Source organism: Squalius cephalus, assembly GCF_949319135.1.
Source record: "Squalius cephalus genome assembly, chromosome: 1".
Lineage (NCBI taxonomy): Eukaryota > Metazoa > Chordata > Actinopteri > Cypriniformes > Leuciscidae > Squalius > Squalius cephalus.
Window position 1 is genome coordinate 4,173,294 of NC_137122.1, and position 16,277 is coordinate 4,189,570.

The following is a 16,277-nucleotide window of genomic DNA, read 5'->3' on the forward strand; positions in this document are numbered from 1 at the left end:
ATTCTTATTTGTGCATCCTCGTTTCCTCTCCTCGCTTCCTTTCCTCGCGTCTCAGCTCCGCCCCCTGTAGGATGCGAGGGAAGGCTGCAAGGAAAAGACGCGAGGACGGAGGGATCGAATGTAACTTTTTTTTATACATTGGAATCCTTGATCACTCGAGCGTCACTTCATTGCGTCATCAGCAGCGCTCAAAGGATCTGCCCTTATGTTGTTGAAGTTTGTTTATTTAAGAAATTCATAATAAATAATAATAAAGCAAGATACCCTGTTGAAATATGTGAGATGTGTGGTTTATATAAACTGCAAAGGTAAAGTATAAATTGAAATGATTGTGACCGATGTGAAGGGGGAGGAGAATTTAGACGTGCGTCACGTTTAAGTCGTTAAAACTCTTCCGCATAGGATCCACCTGTGTATCCTCGCTCATGACTCCTCAGGAAGCCTCCTCACTCCTCGATCCTCGACTCCTCGCGGTGCAATTAGAGAATTGAGATGTCCTTCAAGATGGCTGAGCTCGATCGGTTTCCGGGTCATAGGATGGAGGACGGAGGAGAGAGGAGACGAGGAGGGATATTGAGAAGCACCCCGTGTCTAAAAGTGGACTGGAACGCAGCACCGCACCCAGAGTCCCGCATTCTCAGACCCCTCGTTTTTCGAGACAGCGCCTCCTATCAAATTGGATCGGATAAACATGTGAAGAACTTAAGCCATACGCAGAGGCTCTGGCCATTTTATTTAGCGAATCATACTCATTTGATTTCTTTTTTAATCAAACTACTTTATAGCTCATCGATACACAAACATATGAATAGTCCATTTAATATTTGTAAAGATAGTTTGTAACAAAATTTGAACCGTATGTTTTTTCGCCTTTTTCCCCCGAAAATATTTTGATAGCTAAGGTTAGCCTTTAACCTTGGATTTTTTGTAGACAATTAAGCCATTGTAAAAATTTGATTAAAATTGGTTGACATTAAAGTAGACCAATTAAATACATTAAGTGTGTTTATATCAAAGAATGTCATCATTAATTATTTAATCAGATTTACCATTTGACCTTTTTTTATTACCGGACCTTTTCTCCTGAAACTATAAATTGAATTAATTAATGCCGGAGTAATTATTTTACTTTATATAATTTTTGTAGACTACTTAAATCAGTTCTCATGAAACGTAAGTATTAAAATGAATCAATATTAATTTAACTGTGATATGAAGTTGTTGCCAGCCATTTACAACTCATACAATTGCCTAATAATCAAATTTACTATGCCTTCATGTATTAACAAGTCTATGTGAGATGCAGGCATTATCCTGGCAGGAGGCTGAGGAGGTGTTCCTCCGTGGCCCTACTTATCACCCTAGGTATGCTTGTAATTTGCAAAAAAAAAAAAAAAAAAAAAAAAAAAATAAAAAAAAAATATATATATATATATATATATATATATATATATAATTTATTATTACACAATATTTTTGACAATGGCATTCATCTTTTATTTGAGTGAAGTCGAGGAATTTGACAGAGTGATTGCAAAAAGAATGAAAAAAGCAACATTCGCCTACCAGAAAGTAATTATTTTACCTTATGCATTTACATTACATTTTACATTTATTCATTTAGTAGACGCTTTAATCCAAAGTGACTTATAAATTAGTTTTTTTTTTTATGCAATTGAAGACGAAAAGTAAAGTCACTAACACAATTCTGTTTACAGCAAGATGATGTTTAGGTGATTGTTAAATAAAGTACAGAATTGTTTATTATTGGTGTTTTGTCTATTCTTATTTGGGTTTTGCTTTGCATTCAAAATATAAAAAAAAACAGGTTTTGTAATGTTAGCATGTTATAATGTTAATTAGACCATTATAGGTTGAACTGAAAGAAAAACTGGAATTTTAATTAAAAAAAAAACATTGTAGCAATATAATATCACATAATATTTTTCAGAAGATAGTTCAATCTGTAATTGTATCCCTTCCATCAGTAATTTTCTTTCAATTACACCCAAGCTCAAAAAATAACTACTGGGTAATTTGTTAGTCAGAGAACAGAATGAGTTTTTTTGACACATGCATTAAGCAGGGAACGCAAATATTTATTTGGATAACTTTGAATAAAACGAGACCGTAATATTGCGTCCTATTGTTTTCAAAGGCATTTGGATATGGGTGTTATACGATCTTCTGAACAGCAGGAGGCGCTGTCTCGAAAAACGAGGGGTCTGAGAATGCAGGACTCTGGGTGCGGGACTGTAGCTGCAGGCTCCGAGTCTGCAGGTGGCGTCCAACGCAGGAGCGTACGGGACACCCCCACAGCCAATCAGGACCACGCAGATTCAGCTTTACTAGTAGCCTTCCATTATTATTATTTTAGAACTGAAGTGACTCCAGTTACTAAAGGTGATTATGGGGTTAGAATTTTTGCATTATTCCAGATAAATAGATTAATACTCACAAATAAATGTAAAGAGATTAACCAAAATGTATCAAATTCACAAATAAATAGATTAAGATCCGCAAATAAATGTAAGGAGATTCACAAAAAAAATATCAAATTCACAAAAATGAGATTTGCAAATAAAAAAAAATATTTACAAATGTTTTATTATTTTACAAACACAACTCTGCCTGGCATTTATTTGTGAACCGCGTTCTGCGCATTGGTGAATCTCTGCACGCATTTGTGGATTTTGAAAGGCTATATATAGGCTGTCGGTTGTTAATTTATCATAGTTAGCTCTCATGATAGACAGGTTATGTCATTTTTCAGGATTATTATCAATACTTATTTTAATTTCAGCTTTTTTAATTTGATCCTCTAGTTTGTGTAATTCCTTATTATGTTGTTTGTATAACTAGTAATGTCTCCTCTTACGTACACTTCCCATCTAATACTTGCCGTAGTTTCATTCGTATTTAGATCAAAATTTTTATCAATAAAATTCTCCACAAATTCAATAAACGCTGGGTCTTGTAACAAAGTTTGCAACCTCCATCTGGAACAATGCTGAAATCTACCCAAATGTATCTCCATAGATACTTACTGACAGAAAGTTATAAGGCTTACCTATAGGCCTACTTTTAAATTTGCTTACATTATATTTTAATAGTTAAGTTATAGTATAGCAGTGGTCTCCAACCTGGTGCCAACATTATTACACAGAGCTGCACGATCCACTGAGAAGCATTTAAATTACTCGACGTGAGTTTCATGATGACCCACATGTTTGTGGTCCACAGCGCAACCCAGACAATTACGAGGCAGCTCTTGGACACCTACAAGCAGAAGGCATCAGAGACGTCAAAGGAATTAAGGTAAATTCCGTTTTCAATAACTTGGAATCCTTTCATGTATGTCAGCCGGGTCTTCCACCTTGCTTGGGCCATGACTTATTTGAGGGTATCGTATCCTATGATGTTGCACTCTTCTTGAAGTATTTCATAAAAACAAAGAAATGGTTTACATACTCAATTTTAAATCGGCGAATCAAACAATTCAAATATAAAGGATCTGATGCCCTCACTAAGCCATGCAGTGTCAACCCCGTTGCATGCAAACTCTCTGGTCAGGCTGTGCCTGGAAAATTGGAATTTTTTTAGGTTGTTGCCTGTGCTGATTGGTGATAAGGTGCAAGATCCAGATGATGATGTGTGGCAGTTAACGCTACAGCTTAAAGATGTTGTGGATTTGGTCTGTGCTCAGAAGATTTCCGTGCCACAGGTAGCTTATCTTGAAATCACAACCCAAGACTATTTGGATTCAAGAAAGGGCTTGTTTCCTGAGAATCACCTAAGGCCAAAACATCATTACTTGCGGCATTATCCCGCACTAATTCTACAATTTGGCCCACTTATCAGACTATGGACAATGCGGTTTGAAAGCAAGCATGCCTATTTCAAAAGGTGCGCAAGGCATTTGAAAAACTTTAAAAACATGTCTTAGTTTATCTGAAAGACATCAAATGTTTCAGGCATATCTATCGGCTGGACTAGGATGCAGTCAGTTGTTACATGTGAAAAACAGTTGTTCTTTTGTCCCCAGCCTTTACAGTGATGCAATTAGGCATGCTGTTACTGATTTTGGCTTTTCTGAAAATGACACATGTGTCTCCACAGACATCCAGTCAGGGACGTGCAGTCAGGGTAGGCAGGGTAGGCAGTGCCTCACCAAAGGAAATGTTGACATTACATTTATTAATTCCAAGAACTTTATTAATTCACCACATTATTAATTGCATTTATTTTATTCCAAATATAAATTTTTGTAACAAAAATGTTCAGGAATACACACATAATATACTAATTTTGCCATTGTTTGCTCCTAAAACCATTGTTTCATGCAGGAAATTCAAAGCCATGGCCATTGAGGCAGAGTTTAGCAGTGCCTCTTCGGTACATAGAACGTAGTTTACGTAGGTTTGCGCATGCGCAGTCAGTTCTCATGCTGTCTTGAATGATCAACATTGAGGCAGAAAATGACTTGCTTGCTTCATGTCACGTGACCCACTCGCTCTCGGGCTTGGCAACCGACGTCACTGCGCAGTGCATTCTGGGACGTAAACAAGAGTGCGCCGCCATTTTGTGAGGCCACATCGGGCGAGATTTAAAACAATCACTTACTACACGAAACAATGTCGAAAAGTCGATTAAAAGAACGAAATGTACTATACAGAGACAAACTTCTACCTGACGCAAGAAAACGGTACATGGAAAAGATGTCATTGATCGGAAATATGGATCCGTATGAGGTGCCTGCAAGAGAATATACTAGAGACCCCGACGATTTACCTCCTCTGACATTTCCAGATATTTTTGTTTATTTAGTCTGTGGTGTGAGTGCTTATTCCGAGGCTCAGTTTCGTAATTATAAATCTATGGAAGCCCACGTTCAGTTCACAAATGGCTGGGTTCATGACTTGGAAGCCTACAAACCGCCGAGTTGTGAAAACACTGTTGTTCGTACAAAGGTGCGTATCATCTTGCTTACCTAGTTGTGATTAGTAAAACCAGAGACAATTTATATGTAAAACTCCTGACTACCTACTATAGTGTTTTGTCCTCTGTAGAGGACATTATGTTTTAGCGATTTCTCTGAGACATTACATGTCCTGTACAGAGCACATTCAGGGCTTTTCAGAGATAAGTTACCAAATGATTGTATGTTTCACCATGACAACTGCGTGTCGGTGTGTGCGCGTAGCGCAGTTTGTAGGAGCGAATAAGCTGTTTTTGTACTTTAAAGCTGTACTGCTGACACAATGTTTCCTGACTGTAGCCTATTCAAATCCTGGTGCGCCGTCACCAGACCAATAGTGTGTGTGTGTGTGGCTGTCTGTGCGCGTTTGCGCATTTTGAAGGAGTGACTAGACTGGTTGTCGGTTCGCTGACACCGCGCCGCCTCCCTCTCTTACTGTGTCCCGCACAAAACATTTGTTTGTTGTATAAGTCATAAGATAGATGTGTCCATTAATTTGATTATTAGATTTGATTGTGCATTAGCCTCACATATGACTGACTTTGCTGTATGCAGGCAGCGATGTGATGATGCCTGATATTGAACTTGGGTTGCTGAATGAATATATGAACATATATGCCACACATGATAGGTCACAGCCTACCCATGACAAGATTTCACCGCACGTTACTGCATCCAGTGTAAGGGCACATCATATAAGAAGGGAGATTTCCTCATTACAAAAAATGATGAGTCCATGGAGTTTGGAGAGCTTGTTGTCATTTTAATCCAACATAATGCAACTGTTTATTTTGTGTTGGACATGCACACATCTGAGTATCACAATGAATATCACATGTACTCTGTAACAAAACTGACTGCACAGTTGCTGTACCTTAACATCACTAATTTGGTAGATTTTTATCCCTTAAAGTCGTACATCATCAATGAGCACTGTGTCATTCCATTAAAGCATAGTATATTGTCACAGTGAACTTCCACACACACTGTACTGTAGATAAAATGTCTATCTACAGCAGGGGTCGGCAAATAACTATGGCCGCGGGCCAATATTTTATTTAGCCAGTAGGTGGCGGGCCAGCTACACGTAGCTACACAAATTAAACCGCTTAAAATAGGCTACACTCTGTATTCACCGCTTTATGTTCCGCCCTGACGGTCCGCAAAATTTAGATCTCACTTCCAGAATCTCGCATTAAAATGTCTCTAACGGAAAGAGAGAGATTAAGTAGCCTATAACAATTATAAATGCTATACAAATATTGTGTTCGTGTCAATATAAATATTAGGCTATTTTAACATTGTAGCCTACTGTCAGCAGAGAAAAAATGTCACAGAAAAAAAATAATGAAATATAAATAACAAATAAATAACAAATCACTCAAGCAACATAAATAAAAACCATATTGCCCTACTGACAAATGAAGAAGGCTATTTTCTGCCAAACTATTTCAAACATCCTTGCAAAAAAAAAAAGAATGTTGTTGACTGACAATGGTTTCAGTACCAAACAGCTCCTCAGATCTAGGTGTAACTTACAGGTGGTCAGAATGAAGTGCGGATGCGCTGTCAAAACATGTCGGGAGTGGGCTATTGTCAGTCAGACGACCGCCCGCTGACCGCTACTTATAGCCTACTTTAAAATAGAGTCCTGCACGGGTTCGGGTAGCCGACGGGTAACCCGCAAATTTTGCTCAAACGGGTGAAAAATATCCAACTGTGTCGGATACGGATGCGGGTCAGGTCGGACACGGGTCTAAACACGGGTTTAAAACAATCACATTCAAACGTAAAAATATATGCATATTTTTAGAAACACGTCTACAAAAATATGCCTGTATTTTAAGTTGATAAAATAATTTAAAATCCACATCAGTTTATTTGTGCCCACGCGCCACGCCACGCCTTCCCAGGATCTATAACGTTACCTACTTTCAGTTTTAAAAATTCCTCATAACCGCGCGCGCGATCTGCTTGCACTGCAGTCGTCGAGATGGATGCTGAGGAGTTGAAGAAAAGAATAGCTAGTGGAGATTGTAAAGTTGTCGACAATAGTCGTCAAAAATCAAGTCCAGTGTGTGGGAGAAATTTGGAGTTATCTGAAGAAAACAATATTGTGAAAGGCTTTGCTGCATTTTCGTGTTGGATAGCCGCAAATGTGGAACTTCATCGCAGGAAGCACGCAGATAACCGTGGTAAGTTAACAAAGCAGTTCTATCGAACAGTATTTTTCAAATTTAACACTGTTAAGTACTATGTGTGGTGTACAGCGGCGTGTGTTTGAACCCAAAATATAATATTCAGAAGTAAACTGTCAGAATGTTTATTTTTAAACCACAACCAAAAAAACAATATTGTCAGATGTAGGCACGCGGCCACGGCTTTTCTCAAGTATTGGAAGAGTTTTGTGCAGCAGCATAGTGCAAATATTTTTTATCAGGTAATACACATTATTTATCAGTGTGATATACCCGAATAATTGATCTGTTTAAAATGATTGGTATATCTGCTAGGTGTTAAATTAAAATTCAACATTAAAATTCGTCTAAACCTGTTATTTTTTTCTATTTTTGATCTGAACGCACAATCAGAAAATCGGAAAACGAGTCGTTATTCGTTTTTTAATTTTAGTTCAGGAAAAAAATAATGGAAAAACAAGTTGTTTTTATTTATTTTTATTTTTGGTTAAAAAAAAAAAAACAAAAAAAAAAGCGATTGAACGAATGATATGCCGTAAACCTATTTGAACCTAACCTAACCTATTTTATAACCTATTTGTAAACCGTTATTGTAAAATAAAAATAGGCTGATTAAAAAAAAAAAAAAAAAAAAAAAAAAAAACGGACTTCCAAAATAATCCGGCGGGCCAAAAAATATTGCTGGCGGGCCAGTTTTGGCCCGCGGGCCGCCTATTGCCGACCCCTGATCTACAGCATGCTATCAGACACACTGCGTCAACAGTAAGCCATGACTTGTTATAGGTATAATGGCAGGTACTTATGTGTATAGTTTATAGGTGAACATGTATATAGTTAATATGCTTGCTAGAAATGTGAGCTAAATGTATGATTGTTTTTTTTTTCTTTTCCCTATCATGCAGAAATGCCTTTTCTACACGATTCCATCCGTGAGGTCCTGCCTGACCTATCTGATGTGGCAAAAGACATGTTAGTGGAAACACTGTTAGCACAGGGGGTAGAGACATTCTCTGACTTGCAGTATCTAACAGAGGCAGATTTATTGTCAGCGCTAAGACCCATTCAAGCACGGAAAGCTGTGGCTGCATCGAAGGTAAAATGTAAGTATGATGCAGCCAGCCATAAAAGGAAATAACATTGATCTGAAATGTGTATGTCCCTAATAATCTTTTGTGTATTTGTGTGTATTTTAAAGGCCAGGATACTACCCAGGATAGCAACAGTTCATTCCGCATCCAGGAAGGTGCTTCATCTCTTCCCTCAGTCTCACCAGGCCCTTCTTCATCCTCTCGGTCTCTCTCACCAATATCAACCTCTTCCAGTGCCTCTCGCAGCCCAGATGTTGACTGGGCAGATACTTTTGACATTCCATGGAAGAAGTTTCCAGAAGAATTGATCCAGTCCTTAGAGAGAGGGAAGCATCCAAGTCCACAGAAGAGGAGGGAGATGGTGAGGATTGTGGTACGCGAAATGATGCAGAAGTCATCAGACATAAGTAAAAGGCACTGCACTATTGTGGCCAAAAAACTAGTGGCTACATATCCCAAATCACTGCAGGATGTAATTGAAGGGGACATAATTGGGTCAGGGTACCATTCCCTCGTAAACCAGCTCCAAAATAGAATTGAAAATGCAAAACGCTCCACAATACCAAAAAGCAGAAAAAGAAAACTGCATGTAGAGTCTGACACGGATGAAATGCCTGCTGAAAAAAGAGCTCCAATCCAGAAGACCTATGGTTGCATCAAATGGGAAATGAAGTTCATGCCCCTTGGGGAGACTGCAGAGAGCCAACAGCAGAGCAGAGACGAACTGAAAAGCCTGTCTAAACAAAATGCCCCAAACCAGGATGTGGTTAAACAGCTCACCAGGTCAACATTCCAGTGTGTTATATGCTGGTTACTGTAAAATGTTACTCGGTAAAAGCAATTACTGTTTTGTTGTATATTTTACGGAATTGTTCTGGTAACCCCAGCTGCCAGTTTTTTTCCGTAAAAACTACGGGATTTTTTTTTTTACAGTGTGTGATTTAAGCTTGTTAAAAGACGGATGAAACAACGCTGATATTCTCAACATATTGATGCAAAAACAGACGAAACATTGTTCCAAGAACAAACCAGTTAGAAGACATTTCACACCACAAACTTTTTGGCAGAAATGTGCCTGTATATATTCATATTAAAAATGCTGTTATATTAATATAGTCATGTATAAATGTAATGCAGTAATGTTTTTGTTTAGAAGTTATGGCAGTTTATTTATTTATTTTTTGCATTTATATTTATACTAAATGTTTGGGCTACTGTTTTCGAAAAAACATACAATAGGTTTATAGAAAATCAACAACAAAATTTTTTTTTTACAAACGCTTGTAAGTCTGACCCAGAATATCAAGATATTTTATTATTTTGCATATAATGGTGAAAAGTAAAAAAGCACCACCATGTTATATGTATAACAAATAATTAAGTATAACAAACAAAAATCCCTTCTTGATTATTTTAACCCGTGAGGTAGCCCTCACACACAAAAAGGTTGGAGACCCCTGGTATAGTTTGTGTAATTTGGGGTTTCTCTAGCCAGTGACACTTCATCATTTGTATTTTATGGCATTGTACTTTTTATTTTTTTTATTTGAAGCATCATTGGTTTTGAGATGTTACTTGCTGTGAATAGGACAATAGGACAATGCTTGTCTGATAGTATCGGAACATCCTGGCTAGTGTCTGTCGCACACGGCTAGAGGCGAATGGCCGGATGATGAGCCTATTTGGGAGAAAGTCCAGGGCTGATTTTCAACCCCAAGTCCGTCCCTGCATATGTGTTTGGCATCGAATGTATTACTTTGTATTACGTGGCACAATCGTAATTAATTTGTGCATTGTGTTTTGTTTTATGTAGAACTGATTTACTCTCTATGCATTGGATCCCTTATTTCCACGTTTTGTTTCCTCATTGTGCAGATCGCCCAGCCAAAACTGTCTGACTAGTCAAAGTTCAGAGGTGATATTAAATAGTCATTAAAATACAATAAAATAATCAGTGTTGGGTGTAATGCAATACTAACTTAATTACTTTTTGTTCTAAAAGTAAAATAAGGAATTACTCTTAAAAAATTGGTACAGTAATCCTATTACACTGTTGAAGATGCAATTAGTAGCTTTTTAGTAGAATAAAGTATAAGTGACGAGAATACAGTCTTCTGTAGAAGTATTTTTATTTCAGTGTTTTTCTTTTGTAAGGAAATGCGCTAGTCGAACATGGATCTAAACAAAAATAGTAATTTTCTACTTTTATCTGGGGTTTCAACAAAAGGAAATTCTACAGGTGCTAATCTACCAACATGCCTTTACTATTTGTCTGAATCTGCGTGGCCCTGATTGGCTGCGGGGGTGTCCCGTACGCGCATGGCGCGTGCTTTGGAGGCCGATGACGTCACCGCTCGCTCGCCCCGTCTAGAGGTCTGCACTCCCGCGGGACCCGACGCAAAACAGTGCGGTGCGGGACAAATTTTGAAAGGTCATTGCGGGAGCGGGCGGGATGATGAAGGTGCATTTGCGGGTTGATACGCCGCACTCCCGCAAATTAAATATGGGTGTAAAGTAAAATATATAAATGATTAAAGTAGCATCCATAATTTGTAGTAGTGAGGGAGATTCAGTTTGGCAGCAATAAAAACGTTTTAAGCAGCCTAAACTTGTGGATGTTGTCGTTTGGGGTAGGGCGGAGCCTAATCTCACACACACTTGTTTAGAGACAATTCCTTTCCGCTGCTCCGTGTTCGAATTCGAAAGCTTCAAGTTCAAAATAGACAGCATGGACGAGGAACAGAGCACCTCTAGTGCTTCAGATATAGGCCTAAGCGCTTCAGATGTAAGCACTTCTCTAAAGAAAGGGCACATTTACTACTACTACTACTACTACAAAAAAAAAAAAAAAAAAAATCATGAAACCTCAAATCAGACATTCGGCAGTCTTTTTCGGTTGTGCGTGATGGAGAGGGGATCATTTAAATGCAAAAGAAGAAAAGAGGGGGATGCCTATGCTCACCAAGTTTTTCCACTGATATTTTTGGCTGCTCTTGACCGATTCAACCAGTCTTTTGTCCTTTTGTGCAGCCAGAGAAAAGTCCTTACATGACGAGTCACAGTTCACAGATATTTGAAGTTCATTGTTCATTGTGATTAGATGATGACAGGTGTCGGTGATCATTCTCAAGTGTCGTGATCAGCACTGCTGCTCTTGTATCAGTCAGTGGTTAGATCAGCGTATAGTCAAAAAACGGGACAAGGGACGTCCCGGCTAATTCGGGACAGTTGGCAACCTTAGTATAAAGACAGTAGAGCTGCACGATTAATCTTTAAAGGATCTCGATTCAAACACCCACGCGATTTTATTCCTAAATGACACCGGAACATTCAAATCTGGTTGTGCTGTCGTTGAGAGAGCAGTTGTCAATACAAATGAAACGTCCAGAAAAAAAAGGCTTTTAACTACAGTTATTGGCCGTGTGTGGTGTGTGCTTGCTGGTATGTATCGGCGACGACACAGCCGATTTAAAAGGGTTAATAATGATGTCACGGGGTGACGATTAAGTGGAACTGCCACGCTCTATACTTGTTTCCAGGGGGAGCAAGTTCGATGTAACACCGGAACGGGTCCGGGTCTTCCGGTGTAAACAGTCTGACGGAGCTCGCTGATTAGGAAACCGAGTGACAGCTGGGCGATGAGCAGAGATTGAGCCACGAGGGGGATTATAAAAGGATCCGGTTGATGGGCAGAAAGGTAGTCCTTTTGAAAAGTTCTTTTGTTGAGTTTGGCAGCGAAGTCTAAGTTTTGTGCTGGAGTTTTGGGGTAAGAAGACTTTTGGGCGGACGCAGACTGGAGGAAATCTGTTGTTGTCGATTCACTGATTACATCGGGCAGTACACGAGAGGGCAGAACGATAAAGAACGGAGAGGACTGTGAGTAAAGAAGGAAGAGCTGGAACGCAGTGATATGATTGAACTGTGCGAATTCAACGAACAGACAAGTGTTATCTGCCAGTCCTATTAGGAGGTTATGCCTGTAGCGCTCGCCACCTGCTAGTATGTGGTGAAACTGCCCCGGCGTCCGGTGAGTTCTATTCTGAAACTTTTCAATGCCAGTTGTGTTTCCATAGTCAACCGTCTACACAGCTTGGATGTACAGTTTGCCAGTGGGGCGGAGAGAGTCGGCTGGGACCACGACAGGAGACCCTATTCACTGTGAGTTGATGTGAGTTGCAGTGCCTAATGTGAAGTGAACACGTGTGATCATTTGAAGTGACTGAATTGTGCACTGGTGTGGAAACTGAAGTTTATGTCTGCCTGTTCTCCAGTCGTCTACTCGTGGGTTCTGAAGGCCAAACTGAAATTAACTAACTGTTGTGTGTTGAGCATACGCTGTGCAGGAATGCAGCTCGAACTCATCTGAGTGGAAGAGGATTTATGAGAGATCTATGAATGCTGTTGACGATTGAAACCTGTATTCACTTCTGTGGTTCTGTGAACATAGAGAAACTGCCCTCTATCATCGAATACTGCCATCACTGCTCTGTGGTAAGAAGATCCAGTTGCTGATTGTTAAATCTTCTATTCACCATGATTGTTCTGTGAACATAGAGAAACTGCCCTCTGCTATTGAATGCTGTTGTCGCTGTCCTGTGGAGAGAAGGCTCAGCGGTTGATGATTGAAATCTGCATCCACTTCTGTGGTTCTGTGAACATAGAGAGACTGCCCTCTGTCATCGAATATTGCCATCGCTGCTCTGTGGTAAGAAGATTCAGTTGCTGAATGTCAAGTCTTCTATCCACCATGATTGTTCTGTGAACATAGAGAAATTGTTCCTCTGCCATCGAATGCTGTTGCTGCTGTCCTGTGGAGAGAAGACACAGCTGATGCCGATTGAAATCTGTATTCACCTCTGTGGTTCTGTGAACATAAAGAAACTGCCCTCTACTATTGAATACTGCCATCGCTGCTCTGGGGTAAGAAGATTCTGTTGTTGAATGCCAAGCTTTCTATTTGCCATGATCGTTCTGTGAACACAGAGAAACCACCCCCCTGCTATCGAATACTGCCATCGCTGCTCTGAGGATTGCCCTGTTAGTGGAAGTGGCCAACACCGTTCTGTGGGGAAGAGAGCGACTGTTGTTGCGACTCGACGGTTGTGGAGGGGGAGCTGCCCCCAGCTAGTGAGTGTGTCCCGTGGAGGGAACGTGAGTTCCTCGGTGGTCATCTGCGACGAAGTGCTGGAGCGCGGCTGACGCTTCCCCTGCCCGATCCTCCCCTCTATCCCAAAGAGAGGCGACACTCAAATAATTGATGCTGTCCTGTGATACGAGTAATCCCCTTCCTTTGCTGTCAATTTCACGTGCACGTGCTCCAGTACTGACCTCCAGCCGAAGAGGAGTTGCTGTGCAAACCCCTGCCAGTGTCCTGAGCCATTACTTGCCTCCAGCTGAAGAGGAGTTGTTGTGCAAATCCCTGCTAGAGCCTGAGCCATTACTTACCTCCAGCCGAGGAGGAGTTGCTGTACAAATCCCTGCCAGTGCTTGAGCCATTACTTACCTCCAGCCGAAGAGGAGTTGCTGTGCAAACCCCTGCCAGTGTCCGAGCCATTACTTACCCCCAGCCGAAGAGGAGTTGCTGTGCGAAACCCCTACCAGTACCCGCCCCATTACTTACGTCCGGCTGAAGAGGAACCACTGTGCGAAACCCCATCAGTGCTTGCTCCATCGTTTACCTCTGGTCGAGAGGAACTGTTGGGTGAACTACCCACGCGACTGGCTGGATTTAAGTGGAGATTGGACTTGTTTTTAACTAAATAAAATATGTTTTTGATCCATATCTTGTCTGGTCTGTCGTGTCTCTGGGTACCTCCTCGAGGTGGTACGTTGTGAAGGGGAGGGAAGTCCACCCCGACCTGTGACAATAACATCAAATGCATTAATACGATGATAATTCACTACATTCAAATGCTGATATTTGTTTTGTTAAATGAATCACTGTATGTAAATGGAAGAATCGGTATTAGTTTGCTGCAGCAGGTGCACAACAAATGTTCATACGACATGGAAATACTGTATTACGACGTTTCATACTGCTGGTGGGAGGGGCCACGTCTCGTGCTTTGCGGCTCATGTGCGTCAACGGTAGATGAAAGAAATTGACTAGGTATACTGTTCACAACAACAAAACATCTATAAACATCAATATAATCACACACACACAAAAACAAGGATTACACGCCGCTTCTCTGCATTCCAGCTGCTCTCTTTCTGCCGGTTGTGTAAAGCTGTGCTGAGATAGAGACCGAAATCATTTCAGTTTGTTTTATAAAAACTGTGTTTTAAAGTTCATAGTGATTGTTCTGACTCCATGAAGCCTCATGGTGTGAATGAACTTCAAACTGACTAGAACAAACTCTTTGAAATGTATATATGATACTGGATATAAAACTGTTAATAATGTAGACAGACAGCAATCTCATTCAATGTCAGTCATGTGTGCAGTGAAATATCATTTATTAGTGTAGTGAGATAAGGGAGTGTCAACGTTTCCGTTTCCGTACGTAATCTACATTGTTAAAAGCGCTATATAAATGAAGATAACTTGACTTGACTTGATTTATGGTCATAAATATTATTAATATTGAGTTTTTGGTCACATCCTTCCTATATTACGGGGCACCAGCCAAGGAATTTCACCTTGGCAATAAAGAGCAATCATGGAAGAATGTTGAAAGAATTAGAATTATATAAATTATAGGAAGTTCATCATCTGATCAATCTGAAGGATTTAGTGAGATTCTGGCGAGCTTGTAGAATCTCTGATTATCAACACAAGAATGACACAGTTTGCAATAATATGAATTTATTAACAAAGAGATATACAAGAGTAAAATATCACACTTACTAAATACTACAAAGGAAAATGACTAAACTACTTAGAAAATGTAATCAATAATCAAACAGATACTACAAACAATTACACAAATGGATGTGTACAACTAATGTTAGGTAGGTGAGCAATGGATTGGATGAAGAAATTGAAGTCAATTGTGGTCTTTCTAGATGCTGGTATGAAATAGTATATAAGCATTTACTATGAATACAGATAATGTGTCTTATGTATCTATCTGTATATGCAGACACTAGATACAGTCTCTACTGTTTGAGCTTGTTGCTATATTAGATTGTTTTTTTGTAGAGCGTTGGCGCTTGCAACGCCAAGGTCATGGGTTTGATTTCCCATGTATGTAAATGTAAATGTGTGCCTTGAAATCCAATGTATGGATAAAAGCATCTGCCAAATGCGTAAATGTAAATGTAGCAACAACCTAATGCCCCGGCCTTTGGGAAGAGGTTTGGTTAGCTTATATTTATTTTCCACGTGGTCGGGTGATCAGTCCGGCAATGGGCTACGTCTTCCACTGGTGTCTTTCCATTCGCAGTGGGGGTAAACTGGATTCCTTTCCACCAGTTGCAGAGCCGCACTGAGTGCTGGAGGTTCGCTGCTGGTCCTTGTGTAATCCGGAAAACTGTAGGTCAGGCGGTGGTCGATCTGCAGGATCCTTTGCAGGCTAGAGGTTACAAAGCCAAGAGTCGTGCAGCTCAGGTGTTGAATGCTGAAGTCCTCAACAGAAGCGGTTGAGCTGCTTGAAGGTCCATGCCGGTGAAGGTTTACTTGCAAGAGTATTCTTGGTTGTGCTGTTGTTCCTTCCCTCTTTAGGTCAGAAACTCTACTACTGTAGTGGTGTGATTGGGTCGTTGCATTCCAAGTGTTCCAATCCCAAAATACACAGTTAAATGAACAAGTGTCTTTAGAACCTGGGAAATTTTCTTTCCAAACCTTTCTCAAAGTTCTTGGGGCAGCATTCTGAACTTGTAGAGTCCAAACTTGATGTAAATTGGTTGAGGTATCACCCAGATGTCCATTTCTGTGTTAGTTGGTGAGATTACATTGGCTGTTATTCCAGGTGCAGTTTCCACTGTGAGCACACAGTTCCCTGGATGAATAAGGAGATATGTAGGACATGTTCTTTACAGTTTCCTGTCCCTTTTTGTGGTTCTAAAGAT

The 16,277-nt window shown here is 40.0% G+C and overlaps 2 protein-coding genes across 3 annotated transcripts in view; both read left to right on the top strand.

Moving 5' to 3' along the window:
- Positions 1-16,277, top strand: part of LOC307156058 (uncharacterized protein) — a 488,898-nt gene that overhangs the window by 262,879 nt on the left and 209,742 nt on the right. The gene's annotated exons all lie outside the window — the stretch shown is intronic.
- LOC307156367 (uncharacterized protein) overlaps positions 1-16,277 on the top strand; it is a 1,306,365-nt gene that overhangs the window by 255,213 nt on the left and 1,034,875 nt on the right. The gene's annotated exons all lie outside the window — the stretch shown is intronic.